At 39.1% G+C, this 12860-nt stretch overlaps 1 protein-coding gene and 1 long non-coding RNA gene across 5 annotated transcripts in view; one reads left to right on the forward strand and one right to left on the reverse strand.

The window, feature by feature from the left end:
• The window catches only part of ARB2A (ARB2 cotranscriptional regulator A), a 423315-nt gene extending 416117 nt beyond the window's left edge, over positions 1 to 7198 (reverse strand). For 2 of the 3 annotated variants that reach the window (XM_037032445.1, XM_037032447.1), the window contains exon 1: positions 7027 to 7198. The gene's annotated coding sequence lies outside the window, so the exon portion shown is untranslated. The remainder of the gene's footprint in view (positions 1 to 7026) is intronic. The other variant, XM_037032446.1, reaches the window with a different exon arrangement.
• LOC118977511 (uncharacterized) overlaps positions 7140 to 12860 on the forward strand; it is a 55259-nt gene continuing 49538 nt past the window's right edge. For both annotated transcript variants that reach the window (XR_005064538.1, XR_005064537.1), the window contains exon 1: positions 7140 to 7293. This is a non-coding gene — a long non-coding RNA (uncharacterized LOC118977511). The remainder of the gene's footprint in view (positions 7294 to 12860) is intronic.

Here is a 12860-nt window from a genome sequence, read left to right on the forward strand (position 1 = left end):
TTGAAGTAATTAGCAACATTTTTTCCTTTGTTATTTGTAAAAGGTAATCACCTATAGCGAATCCATGCATAGTAAATGAGGACCATCCTCAATGTAATGCACCAAGATAAACGATAAAAGCCTGTCCAGGCAGGGGTCAGGGAGCTCTCTCTCACTTAGAGAGTGGCCATGCCATCCGTTTTTCTCCACAGGACTCCTGTAGTCCCTGCGAATTTGTCTCTCGCAGCCACAACACACGGATGCTGCTGGCCGGGGTCCGAATCATTTCAGAGGTAGGCAGTCCCCATCCTAAAACTATAGGGAAATGGCTAGCCCCCACCCTAAATAAATTACATTGTTCTACAATGTGACCCAGGGCCCCCAGGCAAACAAAGATGCTAGAAATTACCATACACAGAAGCTGAAGACAAAGGCCGGACCTCTTTTGGAGCTAAATTAAATTCTTTACATAGGAGACAAGAGAAACCATTCAGTATTTCCCATTGCCTAGAGAGGCCAAGTCTGAGCTCCAGAGCAAACTACACAAGCCTTCTTCTCTCCTCACATCTTATGCCCCCACCAATGACTTGGCTTCTATCTCTTCCTCCAACTCCATTTTTAACTACAGTCGAACTTTCTGCTCTAGTAATTGCAAATTCCTTTTTGTCTTTACAAACATCAGACTGCTGATAACTATTTCTTTTGTATAAAATGCTTTTCCATTTCACATTTAACTGACTAATTTTTAAGTTCTCAGTTTAGGCATCATTTTCTCAACAAAGTCGTTATATAACCCCAGGCAAGGCAATGTGATTCTCTTATAGCACCCTATATATAATTCTATCATAATACAAAATATTTTGCTAAAGTCTTATGTTTATAGCGGGCATGACAACCAGCATGTCAGATCCTTAAATGTGGGGTCTGGAATGCCTTATGACTACGTACCCACCTTTTACTGATTCTAATAACTGTGATCCCATGGCCCTGTTTTCCTTCCCTCATATTTCAACTAATTTACCATATTTTTCGACCATAAGATGCACCTAGGTTTTAGAGGAAGAAAATAGAAAAAAAAATTGAAGCAAAAAATTGGTAAAATACTCAATAACATAAATAACATAATATTTCACCAATGTAAATGTAAACAGAACTCAACAGCAGCATTAACAATTATTCCTCCCAAATGGGGGGAGGGGTGCATCTTATAGTCCAAAACTATGGTACATCTTGGGCCTTTGCCTGTTTATCCTCCCTTCTCCCCATCTCTTTTGGGACCAGAGTCCTATCCCTGTTCATTCATCCCTGTTAATCCCCAGTGACAGACCTCCTTTCTTTTCTACCTGAACTTCCTCAATGTTCTTGACTGATCCTTCCTACCCACTTCCTGGATATGACCATTTAAGATAAGTATTCCAACTACATTACAGGGTGTTAAGCCAAATCGATCAAGATGATTAATTTCCAAACTTCTGGAGTTAGTAACAGAATCATTTATATTTTACAGATAAAAATGATGATACCCAAAAGAACTGCCTAAATCAAGAGAGCATCTCACCCATCCATTAATCGAACTTCTCAAATTTTTTAAATGCCTCACCTTGAAAATATAATCTTGGTCATAATTTTAGTTTGTTCCATGTCCTAAAAAAGCACATAAAACTAAACTATGCTTTGTACATTAAAAGGGTATGACTCACACTCCTTCATTACCTTGGATACTAATTCTGAATTGCTTTTTAAATAGAGGTAGTGTGTCTGTCGAACCAAATATAGTATCTTTTCAGTTATTCAGATCATATTTGATGGCACTATGATTAGCAACAGACAGGAATACTACCCACATCCCACAGCCCTCAGTAGTTACTGATGGATACAAATTGTGATCATTCAATAATAAGCTACTAAATAAGGTCCTTACAAGACCCCAAATCCACAATCTTAGTCTTACTAGTACCTCTCTAACATCTGAGCAAATCAACCTCAAGTACATTGTCAACATCTAGACTATAGCTAAAATAAATACTATAATGTGCTCTAAAGAAATGTGCTCTAAAGAAATGTGCTCTAAAGAAATGATAACAGCCCAGACCAAGGCAGCTCAGGTGGATGGGTGTCCTCCAGCAAGTTGAAGGGTCTCCAGTTTGATTTCCAGTCAGGCACATGCCTAGGTTGAGGGTATGATCCCTGATCAGTGCATGAGAGAGGCAACCAATCAAGGTTCACTCTCACATCGATGTTTTTCTTCCTCTCCTTCTCCCTCCCATCCCTTCTCCCTAAAAATAAATAAATATAATTTTTAAAAAAGAAATGGAAACATATGATAAATGTTTTACTTCAATGATCTGTATTCCTATTTTTCTCTACAGCAAAAATTTTCTATATTGCAGTATCTATACTACAAAAATGAACTGTTCTCATAAAACAAAACAGAACAGTATCAGAGAAAGCAGCACAGCACTACTGTCTCTAACTTTAATCAGTAAAATTTTGAGCGAGACATCGACACCTCATCTGTAGCAAATTAATCAATTTTAATTTGCCAAAGAGTGATACGCAAAATTGTGGTACAATTTTTTCTTCATTAAATTAAAGCACAATAATCTACCTAGGAATAGACCCAACCAAGGAGGTAAAAGACCTGTACTCAGAAAACTACACAACACTAAAGAGAGAAATTAAGGAAGACACAAATAAATGGAAGCATATACTATGTTCATGGGTTGGAAAAATTAGTATCATCAAAATCTCCATACTACCCAAGGCAAATAATAGATTCAGTAAAATCCCTACTAAAATACCAATGACATATGTCACAGATATACAATAAACATTTCGAAAATTTATATGGAACTATAAATAACCCCAAATAGCCACAGCAATTTTAAGAAAGAACAGAGTAGGAAGGATCAAAATACTTGATATCAGAAGTATATTACAAGGCCATTGTAATCAAAACAGTCTGGTAGTGGCATAAGAACAGACACACAAGTCAATGGAACAGAATAGAGAGCCCAGAAGTAAACTCATGTCTCTATGGTCAATTAATATTTGACAAAGGGGGCAGAGCATAAGATGGAGTAAAAATAGCCTCTTCAACAAATGGTGTTGGGCCCTGACTGGTGTAGCTCAGTGAATTGAGTATGGGCCTGCGAACCACAGGATCGCGGTTCGATTCCCGGTCAGGGCACATGCCTGGGTTGCAGGCCAGTTCCCAGCAGGGGACTCATGAAAGGCAACCATACATTGATATTTCTCCCCTTCTCTTCTTCCCTTTCCCTATAGATACATAAATAAAATCTTTAAAAAAAAAAAACAAATGGTGTTGGGAGATCTAGACAGGTGACCTGGACAGGCACATGCAAAACAATGAAACTCAACCACCATCAACCACCAACTTGCACCATACAAAAAAAAAAACACAAAAAACTCAAGATGGATAAAAGACTTAAATGTAAGTCACAACACCATANTTGACAAAGGGGGCAGAGCATAAGATGGAGTAAAAATAGCCTCTTCAACAAATGGTGTTGGGCCCTGACTGGTGTAGCTCAGTGAATTGAGTGTGGGCCTGCGAACCACAGGATCGCGGTTCGATTCCCGGTCAGGGCACATGCCTGGGTTGCAGGCCAGTTCCCAGCAGGGGACTCATGAAAGGCAACCATACATTGATATTTCTCCCCTTCTCTCCTTCCCTTTCCCTCTAGATACATAAATAAAATCTTAAAAAAAAAAAAAAACAAATGGTGTTGGGAGATCTAGACAGGTGACCTGGACAGGTACATGCAAAACAATGAAACTCAACCACCATCAACCACCAACTTGCACCATACAAAAAAAAACCCAAAAAACTCAAGATGGATAAAAGACTTAAATGTAAGTCACAACACCATAAAAGTCCTAGAGAAGAATATAGGCAGGAAAATCTCAGAAATTCCACACAGCAATATTTTCACCAATATGTCCCCTAGAGCAAGGGACATAAAGAAAAGAATAACCAAGTGGGACTTCATCAAAATAAAAAGCTTCTGCACAGCTAAAGAAAACATCAACAAAATGAAAAGGAAACCAAACATATGGGAAAACATATTTGTCAGCGATATCTCAGACAAGGGTTTGACCTCCAAAATACATAAAGAACTCACACAACTCCACACAAGGAAGACAAACAACCCAATTTAAAAATGGGCAAAGGACCTGAACAGACACTCTCCAAGGATTACATACAAAGGGTCCAGCGACATATGAAAGGATGCTCAGCATCACTAGCTATCAGAGATGCAAATTAAAATCACAATGAGATACCACTTCACACGGGTGAGAATGGTCATTATAAACAAATCATCAACAACAACGAGCGCTGGGGAAATTGTGGAGAAAAGGGAACTCTTATACACTGCTGGTGGAAATGCAGACTGATGCAGCCACTATGGAAAAAGGTATGGAATTTCCTGAAAAAAAAAACAACTAAAAATGGAACTGCCTCTGACCTGGCAATTTCACTGTTGAGATTATACCCTAAGAATCCTGAAACACTAATTCAAAAGAACCTATGCACCCCAATATTCATAGCAGCGCAATTTACAATAGACAATTTACCCTTCAGTAAATGAGTGGATCAAAAAACTGGGGTACATTTACACAACGGAATTCTATGCAGCAGAAGGAAAGAAGGAACTCCTACCCTTCATGACATCATGGATGAACTGGAAAGCATTATGCTAAATGAAAGAAACCAGGCAGTGAAAGACAAATACCATAGGATCTCATCTATAAATGAATTGTAATCAACAAAACAAACAAGCAAGTAAAATATAACCAGAGACATTGAAATAAAGAACAAACTGACAGTAACCAAAGACATGGGAGGAGATAATGGGGAAAAGGGGAAGTGACGTCAAGAAACATGCATAAAGGACCCATGGACAAAGCTGAAGGTGGATAGGATTGACAATGGGAGGTGGGGGTTGGTGGCAAAGGGGAGGATGGTTGGGGAGAGTGGAGACAACTGTACTTGAACAATAAAAAATAAATAAAATAATTTAAAAATTAATAAAAGTACAATAATTGATTTAAATGACCTTTACAACTAAAATAGTTAATAGAAACCCAATAATTTTTAATAGACTACGATAATATATAAAACATTCAATAATGTTTTTTAAAAAACAGATGTGTCACATTTAACTAATGTCCCATTAACCATTCTGGATTAAAAAAACTGTGGTGATTGCTGGGGGTGGTGGTAGGGGAGTGTAAGGGGACTAAATGGTAATGGAAAAAAAAGAATGAAGAACAAATTTTTAGCCTTGGCTGGTGTAGCTCAGTGGATTGAGCGCAGGCCTGCGTGCGAACCACAGGATCTCAATTCGATTCCCAGTCAGGGCACATGCCTGGGTTGCAGGCCAGTTCCCAGTTCCCGACAGGGGACGCATGAGAGGCAACCATACACTGATATTTCTCTCCCTCTCTCCTTTCCTTCCCCTCTAAAGATAAATAAATGAAATCTAAAAAAAAGAGAAATATTTATTTTAAAAAAAGAATAAATTTTTAAAAACCTCTTCCCATCTTAAATAAGCTAAAATATTTTTCACATAGCTGAACGATGTTAAATTATCATTACTCACTGAATTAATTAAATTTCATTACTTTATGGATAGAAATTATATGACACGTGGTCTGAAAAACTTATAGTATGCTAGGTAGACTGCACACCTTCCAAACAGCATCTCTCTCCCCATAACAAGCTTTATTTTTCTTCATTGATTTTACCTCACACACATGTTTTCTTTCTTCATTCACTACAATGTAAACTGCAGGAGCACAAGAAGGACTTTATTGGACACAACTGTATTCCCAGCACCTAGAACACTACCCAGCACATTGAAGGGAGCCAGTAAATATTTGATAAATGAACAGACAGATATTCACAGCTTCACATATTTCCCTTGTGGCCTTGGTACCATCTACCAGCCTTGTAGCAGCCACTGCCTCAAAGCCCTCCAAAGCATCACTGTTCAGGCTTCACTGGTGACGGGTGTACAAGGAACACCTAGTTTAAAAGTCAGACAGAAGCCTGGTACCAGCAGTGACAGTAAGACCTTAATTAAGCACTGCAAACAGTTGTCTCTGATCCAGCTTCTAAATACACTAAATGAATACAGTATATCTGTCCCTCATAATGCTGGATAAAGAACAAGGAGAAAGAACTTACTTCTAATATTGCTTTAGGGCAAAAAGATACTATGTATTGCATAACAAATAACACATTGCACATATTTTATAAAAGTTACAAGGAACTTGGTGGTCTAAGAACCACAGTATTTTCTCTTTACAACTTTCACAGGATTTGGGAAAATGGACAAATGCAAGAAAGTTGGCTGTCAATATACATAGCCAAAAATTAAGTAACTGGTTACTTAGCCCAACAGATACACACTGTGGAGCACTAGAAGAATATGTTAAATCTCTGGATGAAGGAAAGTAAAGACTGCTTCCAAAATATACCTAACTTTGTATCTAAGTCAAAAGTATGCAACTAAGAATAAATCCCATTTAAATGCCCCACCAGCGTCCGTGCACGCCGCAACTTTTGAGAACATTTTATAGCTGCACTTTAACCTTCTTTCTGCTGTAAATGACATTTAGTAAAGCTTTTGGCTTTGATGATAATTTTTTATGATAACTGGAAAAAAAAAACTTTAACCAGAGAACCGCAATACCTCCCCTCCTGAGAAAGCAGAGGAGGGCCAACTACTTTAGGGTCTCTAGGGCTCCCGGAACCCCCAATGTCCAGGTGTAAGGAAAGTCATTTAGTAACACACGTGTCCTGCCCCGCCACGGAAGTGGAAATGGCATTTGGAAACTGCTCATCTGCGGAGTCCAGCACGTACAGCAGAGCTGTCCGCAGGAAACGAGCATAGCTCGGAGGAGCCTCTGGCCCTGGAGCCAGCAACCCCCACCCCAGACGGACCAAGCCAGCCCCCTATTCTGATTACCGCCAGGGCCTGCCGCGGGAGCTCACAACTCCGCAAACAGAGGTCCTACCTGAGCTCTGCCCCCAGCTACAAGGCTGTGGGGGAAGGCGGGGGGAGGCGTGGCCTTCCAGCTCGCCGAACGAACTCCCTCGTGCGGTTGTTTTGACTTTTTCTCTCGGGATCCGCGCCCCGAACAAGTTCGAGTTGCACTTCCGGGGTCCGCAAAAGACTGAAACGTCATTGCGCATGCGACAGCGACAATCCGGAAATAGGCGGGGCGTGGTCCTTGGCACGGTTCCTATAGTGCTAGGTGGGCTGGGACAGAGGCCTGCGGGAGGTAAGAGCTGTCACGTAAATTACCTGCGGCCTTTGCTCCTCCTGCAGTTCAGGCACCCCCTTTTCTGGGGCCGCCCTCTGCCCGGTTCTCCAAACGGAATTTAAATAACAGTTCCGGGAGTGTCCGTCCAGCTCCTTGCCCACTCCATCCCCGAAGTTATCTGTCTTTACTGGTCCATTCCACCCCAGAAAAGACGGGAGATGAGAAAGTCTCAGATTTAGAAGATAGAATGTCCCTCTCAATTAGGCTTAGGAAGTTAAGAATAGATTCTCTGAGCCTGCCCTTTTCCCTTTCTGCTGAATACAGGCATACCTCGGTAAAAAAGCGAGTCCTGATCTTTCTGTTGATGGAGGATCTTGCCTTCAATTTGCTAAAAAACGTAACACCTGTGAAGCGTACGTACTACAGCAACGCACAGTAACAGGGGATGTGCCTATACTAATAGGACAGATTGAAAATGGCTGTGGAAAGCTAGAGTCACACTGTTATCACGGACTTGTACTCAGCCTTTACGGCAAAAATCCCTGATGGTGAAAATTACCCATGAAATTATCCTAAAAAGTCCACAAGTATAGAATTATATCATGTTAAGTGTAAATTTTAGAGCACTATTGAATTGTGCACAATTGAATGTGAGGTCTCGTAGCTAGTTGGAATGTTAGAATGCAAGGAGAGTTTGAGTGTAGATATCTGGGCATTTAAACAATCCTGGTAAATTCTTGGGGCAACTCTTAAGTCTTCATCTTACTTGACCGTTCAGCATCATTTGACACCATTTAAGCACATCCTTGTTCTTGAAATATTTTTTTTTAATTTGATTTTTGTGAAATCACAGTGCTCTATTGATTCTTCTTTGCTGGATTCTTTCTGATTTCTAAATGTTAGTGTGCCCCAGATTTCTTCCCCTGTTTATCCAACCTCATCCCCCCAGGAGATCTCATCTGTTCCTTCACTGTCTTTTTATGGCATTACTATGCTGATGGCCTTCAAATACCCATATCCAGCCCTGAATTCTTTGATTTCTCTACCTAACTTCTTATTCAACATATCCACTAGGGTATTAACAGGCATTTAAAAGTCCACATTTTCTACCCTCCAAACCTGTTCTGTTGCACGTCTTTCCATTTCAGTAAATGGCACATTGATCCTTACAATTGTTCAGATCTTTCTTTGAATTATTTTTTTCTTACATTTCATATTCAGTCTCTCAGAAAAATATATTGGCTCTCTGTTGAAAAGGTAGTTTTTAACTGCCTTTTAAATACCTTACTAAAAGCTATAGCTATTTGTTACTTGTTCTACATACTACTTGTTCTTGCCTTCCTACAGTCTAGTCTCCTACTGGCAGCTGTAGCAGTCCTTTTAAAATGCAAATCAGAACCATGGCTGGTGTAGCTCAATGGACTGAGCTTGGACCTGTGAAGCAAAGGGTCACAGGTTTGATTCCCAGTCAGAGCACATGCCTGGGATGCAGGCCAGGTCCCTAGTGGGGGCCAGTTAAGAGGCAACCACACATTGATATTTCTCTCCCTCTCTTTCTTCCTCCCTTCCCTTCTCTCCAAAAACAAGTAAATAAAATACTTTAAAAAATAAAATGCAAATCAGAATTTGTTACTTTCCTCTTAAACCGTTAAGAGCTCCCCTACACAAATAGAATAGGGAATTGTTTGCAAAACTCCATAATATGCTGCATGACATAGCCCCTGTCCACCCCATGCCTCCACCAAAGAAAAGGGTGGCAAGAGATTTTGGTAGGGATGGGGAGCAGGGAAAACTTGTCCAATAACCTTGGATTTTGGGAAACAGGAGTCCCAAAGGTAATTGCCAATTCACTTGCATAGAAATATTTAAAGGCAAGACACTGACTAAGGGTGCTTATGATAGAATAGAAAAATAAGAACTGTCAAGTTTTCCCAATACATAGTAGACATGTTGGCACATGATTGTATATATTAGTTTTCCAGGGCTGCCATAGGAAGTAGAGTGACTCCTCAATTGACATTATCAATAGGATCTTGGAAACGGTGATTTCAAGCAAAGCAAGGAATAATAAAACCCACTTTAACATGAGCTAATTGATATAAATAAGAGATTAATTCCTATAGCATACTTCTGGTCACAAAAACATCAGCAAACTTCTAAATAAAAACCCAAACACTTCCACTATTCAACATTGTAATAAATGTGAGTGAACAACACATACATTTAAGAAAGATTAACACAAACAAGTGAAATAATTATTTTCAGACTTGCTCAGTGTGATGGGTGGCTAGACCCTATCCTGGTCTCTCCGAGAACAAGGCAGGAACCAGCACTGCACAGAAGGGCATTCCATTGCAAAGCTCACTCATACACCCTCACATCCACCCTCACTCATACTGGGACAAGTTAGACATGCTAGTTAACCTACTGTATATATCTGTGGAACATGGGAGGAAGCCAGAGCACCCAGACAGAACCCGTGAAGGCATGGGGAAATGAGCAAATGCCACATAGGAATGTGGCCCCAGACAGGAATCAATTTTTTCCCCTCTCACCAATGTTATATAATGAAATGATGCTGAATAAAATATTGTCATTCAAAGGACCTTCTATATCTCAAGCAAGGTGGCTAAAACATCGAATTGATTGTCTCTCAATTCTAGAGGTTTAAAGTCCTAAATTAGGTGTAAGTAGAGTTGTTTTTTTCTGAGCGCTCTGAGGGAGAACTTGTTCCATGCCTCTCTCCTAGCTCTTGGTGGTTTGATGGCAATCTTTCATGCCCTTTGGCTTGCAGATGCATCACCCGAATTTCTGCCTTCATCTTCAGATGGCATTCTCTCTATGCGCTGTTTCTGTGTCCCAATTTCCCCCTTTTATAGGGATACCAGGCATACTGGTATGTGGCCCACCCTGATGACCTAATTTTAACTTGATTACTTCTTTAATGTTTTAATTTCCAAATAAGTTGAGATCCTGAGGTACTGGGATTAGGACTTCAATGTATCTTGGGTGGGGGCAGCACAATTCAGTCCATAACACTAGCATAGAAATTGTTTTCGAAAAGGAAAGAAGAATCCCAGTAGAAAGAAAGGAAGGAAGCATACCAACCAGTGGAAGGAGATTGTTTGGGCCACCAGTAAATCTGTCACATGGCATTTTTGCAATGCTGGCTGGAGCATTCATCTGATGCATCAGGGAATGGTAATGCTGAAATTCCTGGATTTGGATGACTCTCCAAAAAAAAAAAAAAAAAAGCCCAGCTAGGACAGAAATTACCAGCATTTGAACATTTGTTACAGAAGGAATGACAACCTCAATTTACAAAAGCCTTTTTTTTGCACCCCTAAGCTACCCTGAAGGACCTCAAAGAAAAACTAGTGTGGTACATAGAGAAGTAAAAGGTGAAGGAACTAAAACAAAGTAGATCATACCCTCTTCTTTCCAACCATATTTGTGAGTCAGTCAAGTTAATGCCGGGGAAGAGGATATATTAAAGTGACTTAAAGGTTTCCAGTCCAACACGGAAAGAGTTCAGAACTTGAAAATTGGTCAGCCCCAGCCTCAAGAAAAAAGGCAAACAAACAAAGTCAACAACTCTTCTTGGATCTGTCAGAGAATTGTCACAGAGCAGAGTGCCCCCTACCCAAACTGCACAGACAGACAGGCGGATAAAGAGAACAGCTTACTGGAAACGGAAGTCAGCAGTGGCAGCCAGTGTGGGTAGAAACACTTTAAAATGGTAATTAGTGGATTGTTGGAGGTTCTGTGTGGACCACTTGAGAGTTTAAAACTCCAAGTGGCCCCTACCATGTGTGTGGGAGGGAGCACCCTCACTTCTGTGAATTCTGTCTCCAGGACCCCTGCCAGGTTCTTTCAATAAACACAGGAGAAAAATCTTCTGACAGTGGAAGAGGAAAAGGAACCTTCATGAAATATGCCCAGAGCTCTCTGTTTGCCTTACCAAAGCCTGCCTTTAAGGGAACCTACTTTACCAGAGCCTACCCACCTGGGCATCTACCAACCTAGAGGAATGGAAATGCTCAACCCCAGCCTCTTCTAGCCCTCACACTGGAGGAAAAGTGAAAAACATGCAGGGACAGAAGAGTCCTATAAACAGAGATATGAAAATGCTAAGAATCAAAAGGAAATATTAGAAACAAAAAACACTCTAGCAGAAAACAAAACGGTAAGTGACTGAATACAACCAAGGAAAAAATATAATTTGAGAGTATGTCAAGGGAAACATAGAAAAAAAGGATGAAGATGACAAAATAGACTATCCAAGAACCATGGAAAATTACAAAAGGTGTTACATATGCTTAATGGAAATAACAGAAGGAGACGAGAGAGAGCAACAAAGGAACAATTTGAAGTAATATAAGTCAGAATTTTTTTAAATTAATGACCCACAAACCCACAGATTCAGAAAGCTCAGAACTTCAAAAATAACAAATACTCAAACAAATAAGCAAACAAAACAAATCTATGCCTGGGAATATATATTTAAAGAGCAGAAAGTCAAGCAAAGAAAGTTTTGAAAAAAGCCAGAGGTAAAACAAACAAAAACCAGCCTTGCCTACAAACAATAAGAATTACATTAGACTTTTCTTGAGAAACAGTACAAGAAGAGAGTAGAAGAAAATATTTAAAGTGTTGCAGGAAAAAAAAAAAGCTTAGCAGCCTGTAACAGTACAATTATCCTTCAAAAGTAGAGAAGAAATAAAGACTCTCAGACAAATAAAAATTGAAATTGTCACCAGTAGACTTGCCTTTCAAGAATTGTTAGAAGTTTTCCAAAGAGATAGAAATCATGCAAGCTAGGAATTTGGATCTAAATAAATTTAGGAAAAGGTTTAGAGAAGAAATCAATTAAGGGAAAATAAAATATTTTATTTTCCTTATTCTCAATGGATCTAATGGATAACACTGTTTAAAATAATATCAACATTGTTTTCTGGATGATAGCTTATGAATAAGTAAAATGAATGACAGCAATGTTATAAGAGACAGGAGGGAAAATTGGAAATAATCTGTAATTTCACCACCTATGAAATGGCATAACAGTATTTTAAAGTAGACTTAAATAAATTGCAAACATATTTTGCAAACTCTAGGACAAACACCTTAAAATGTTTTTTAAAATCCTAATTAATATGCTAAGAGAGGAGAGAAATTAGAATAATAAAATATTCAATTAAAATCAGAGGAAGCAGGAATAATTGGAAGAAAAAGACAGAAAGAACAAGGGCAATAGATATTTAAAGTGATTTAGATTATACTGGACTTTTAAATAAGTAAAAATGAGACATTCTAAAATATCCTCCTGTGACCAGAAAAGCCATAATGCATGTCTGTCATAAAACAGGAAAGAAAGATCTGACAAAGCAGATTTGGATCATAGTAACTTGGAGAAAAATTAGGTTATTTTCTTGTTATCCACCCCCCACCAAGTGCTGCATATTTAAAACATAAGTTACATCCAGATATCTGTAAGATAGAGAAACTTTCATGTTTAATACATTATGAAAAATTATATAAATATCACATTTTCAGGATTGTAATGGTATATCTTCATTGAAATATTA

This window comes from Sturnira hondurensis, unplaced genomic scaffold, assembly GCF_014824575.4.
Source record: "Sturnira hondurensis isolate 20B ecotype Veracruz unplaced genomic scaffold, ASM1482457v3 Scaffold0021354, whole genome shotgun sequence".
Lineage (NCBI taxonomy): Eukaryota > Metazoa > Chordata > Mammalia > Chiroptera > Phyllostomidae > Sturnira > Sturnira hondurensis.